Genomic DNA, 4,418 nt, shown 5'->3' on the forward strand with positions numbered 1-4,418 from the left:
TACTATTGGGTAGATTATTTATGGGACTCCCTCATTTGCGGAGTTGTCCCACATGAGCACACGTTATGTGCAGGATTAATGCATGACTGGATTATGTGACTCATGCATCTTGCATTATGTGATTATGATTACTGTACGCCCTAGCAACATCAGTGATGTAGCCTCTACAGGTATACCATGGATGGTAGGATTGGATACCGAAAATACTTGTTAAAGCACGGTGGCGCCATAGATGTCCCAGGGTGAAAGTACCTAACCCTTATGATATTATGGAGGATGCTCCAATGTCTAGACCGAGTCGATGTATGAGCGCATGAGGGCCGAATACCAGGAGGGCGCGTCTCTCACTGTGTCGTGGTCAGTTGGAAGGGAGTGTGACCTTATAGGGGCAATGCTAGGCTGAGTCTGACTAGCTCGTAAATGAGTCCGCTATCGATGTATCGGATAGATATTGGTAGATTATTGGCCAGACAGATAGTGAGGTCTCTTCCACTTGCATGGTTGTGCGTCTAATGTGGGGCGGCAATCTGGTGTATAGTGTATTAGACCCTAGTGATATCCAGAGAGGAACTGTACTGATATGTGGACTTACTGAGCATGAGTTGCGTACTCAGCATTTGACTCATTCATTCATTCATTCACTATCCACTCGGGCTAGTGGTGCACAACCAAATCATTATGTATACCTTCGCAATGGCCAGGATTTCGGTTGGGCGCGCGACTAACCTGTGATCAGGAGTTTACTACAAATTTAGGTATGAGACTGGTTTGGATAGAAGTCCCTTATGATGAACCCCACAACTTATAATACCACATACTATCATCCTAACTACACACTCCAGCTTTGTCATTTCTTTTGCATTGCATACTGCATTACATCCTCTGCATATGATATATTGTGACGCCCCGTCACTGTGGTCACATGTGGGTGGGCACACGTGGGCGGAGCCTAGCGGGCCTGGGTGAGCTACCAGTGATTGGTAGGCTATTATGTTGGTAGGCTACTATGCACAGTAAAGGTAGAACCTTGTCCCATATATTCGTGGATTCGTCAGGATTTGCATATTGCATTGCATCCTCAGCATATGACATTTGGTTTATTATGTTATTGTACTCGAACGATTACACGTCAACCTTGCCATTGCCTTTCTATCGTATGTCATATAGTAGAAAATGAAATTTGATTATCTTGTTCATGATTATTGGCTATTCTAATGGTTCATGGTCGCTTGTTGAGTGACATGCCTATTATTGATGTCATGTTCATAATAACCTGTATAGTTATACGACATGCTTGATTGATAACCTACTCACTTATGATAATATGATTGGTTCATAACATGCCTATGGTTGTTTTGGATGTATTTATGAGAGTGCCCTTATAAGACGTGTTTTACTCCTAGCACATAGAAGACTCACGAGCTGTGGTTTGCTCATACGTATAACTTACACTTTTTCCGCATGCATGCAAGAGCTGTTGGAGTTTGCTATTGTTTCCTTTATTACTGTTGAGCTGGTGCACCATATTATGTGTGACATGTCGAACAGGTTCGTCTCTTCGATATGCGTTGATACCATGTACAAAATGTGTAACCGCCTAAACAGATTAACTGTTCAAAAAAATTATGTTGAAAATCCTCCTTGCAGGATCCCAGGATCGGAATCCAGTATATGGGTGGTGGGAGCCGAGAATGGGGTACTACGTAGGCTGTCGGTGCTGGATTCAGCGATCGAAAATTTTATGAGCCCGGTTCCCGAGTTTGGGGTGTGATAATAAGTACATATGGATTTTATGTAGAAAAATCCTCGCAGGAAAAAAATTACGAAACAAAATGACAACGATTACTATGAAAGTGGAAAGTAAAAGAGATGGATGCACTTACAATCAGAAAACCCTCATTTCCTCATCTCCAAACCCTAGAAATGTTTAAGCCTTGATTGGAATACCCTAATCCCACAATTACACACACACATACACACACACATAGCGTAACACTTGGAATTGGAAACTAATCTCACAATTACATAAAATTGTGCACGCCGTTGATCTAACCATTGATCAAGTAGTCCTCGATCAATCGAGCACCACATGTTCGATTGCTTGAACATGCTCAAAAGTGATCAAAGAGTTTGCAAGTATTTTTTGAATTCTGTTGATTAATTAATCCGATAATTCGATCGATCGAGAATGACCAAAATTATATATCTAGATACCAATCTGTATAATTCAGGGCTCACTCGATCAATCGATCAATCGAGAACCTATTCCATGTGCAGATTAAAAGACATCTAACAACACTACCACTAGTGGTTACCTACAAGCAAACTCCACAGGCTCATATCCAACAGGAACTCACTACATGGACCGATGCTACGGGCATCTAATAATTTCTATAACTGGGCAATGGATTTCCTACGCCAATCCAACTTGTCGGGTCAAAGTTAATCTATTAATCATGATGATATGACAGGAATTAGATAGGGGTGTTTACAATCTCTACAAAGACGAGGATCTCGAGTTCGATATATGATAAGAAGTCTATAGATAGAATTAAGATTAAGGTCATTCAAAGCAGCATGAGACTAGTTCCAATGAAGAGAAAGTGATGAATAGAAATCAAGATGGTTCGTTCCTATTCAAAGAAGATCAGATACAATCCTAGCAAGAAGGGGAACATTGGTTAGGTCGAAGGGCCTTAAAAAGAAGATGAGAGAGATCAAAACAGAACTTGGACCAAGGCAAGGAAAGGGGATATAAAAGCTTTTTGCGTAATAAGATAATAACCTCAGGTAGGAACGATTGATGAAACAAAATCCATAAAGCCAACCCCAACTAACGCTGGCAAGACTTTGACAACGATTACAAGAACTTGGATCAAGGATATGAGAAGGGATATGAAAGCTTGTTTGTTAAATAAGAATAAGATCTTAACCCCAATCAACTTCGACAAGGCTAAAATGAAAATGAATATAAGTAATGAACAAATGTATACAATGCTAGAGAAGTAACAATATGAATTGAACCATGAGCAAGGTGTTTAGGGTTACAAGCAAATCGCTAAAACCAAATAAAATAACATTTCTAATGTGGACCATTAAATCCCTGAAGGGCATGCTTGCTTTCACCAAATCTCACAAAATATCATGGAATTTTACACCAAATCAAACTAATTAATAATGAAAATTCATGATGTTTGGTGCAACCAAATGCACCCTAATTGACCCTTATCCTTCCTACAATCTCTTGATCACGACCACAATGTTGACAATGCGCATCCCTCTACGCTAAGTCTCTAGGCTAGAGATTCGGCCCTAAGATGTCTTTTTCCACTACTACTCCATAGCCATGAAATAGTGCACTTCCCACTCGTGGCTTTTGACTCTTTGATTCCTTGGCTAGAAGCATCCATCTTCAATCATGACTAGAAAAGAAAAGGGAAAGCTTAAAGAAGGAGAAAGAAAAAGCAAGAAAAGTGTCATGGCTTTTATACGGTTACTCACTCAAACTCCCTTTTAAAGATTTGGTAGCACTTTGGAATGCTTTCAACCCACACCACAAACATCCTCGTGGACACTTAAAAAACTATAATTCATGGGCCCGATTCTTTATCAGGCTTTCTTTTCTTAGAAATGGTTAGGCTACTCGAGCCTCGAGAGATCGATGGGGCAATTCAATGCACGCATGTGAGGTCAGCACATGTCATCAAGTGGGTCTTTCCATGGACGTTTCTTATCAGGTGGGCCACACACAAATCAAATATTAGAATGTTCATCAGATTAATTATTTTAAACTGTCCATTTTTTTCATACATGGGTCCCACTTGAGTGGACCAACCTGATTTTTAAGCGCGGCAGGCATGTTTGTGGTGGGAATCACTAGTTGAATTGCCGTGGATATTATATATGTGTGCCATGTTATCCCACATGTGATGCAGGTTACCTCTTCAATCTCTACTCGCGCAGAGTGTTAGCATTTTTCTGATTTTATCATCCCACTAGAGCATTCTTCAAATAGAAAGTTGCCGAAAAAGTCATCTCTTCAGCAAAATCTACTAAAAATGTAACCCAAAGCCTATAAACCTATATCCCTTCCTAGTCTTCTTAAAGCTTCTTTTGGTCATGGTTCTCTCAACACTAACACTTAGCTAGGGCCCATTTGGTTTCCATCAAAGTTGAGTTTGGATGGAGATGGAGTAAAAATAGTCAAGTGTTTTGATAAAGTGCGGGTCCCGCATGACAATTTCCATCAGTGGCCTAGTTCCCACGTTAGTTGCCACGTGTATAAAAGATCAGACTCCATTAGGCAGTGCATACTTTGAATATGTCATGTATTCTCTCTCTCTCTGCCCATTTTTCTTGTATAAATTTCAACCGGCATGATCAATGGACAAATGTTATTTTTGGTCCATGGCATGTTC

Source organism: Magnolia sinica, chromosome 2, assembly GCF_029962835.1.
Source record: "Magnolia sinica isolate HGM2019 chromosome 2, MsV1, whole genome shotgun sequence".
NCBI classification, from domain to species: domain Eukaryota; kingdom Viridiplantae; phylum Streptophyta; class Magnoliopsida; order Magnoliales; family Magnoliaceae; genus Magnolia; species Magnolia sinica.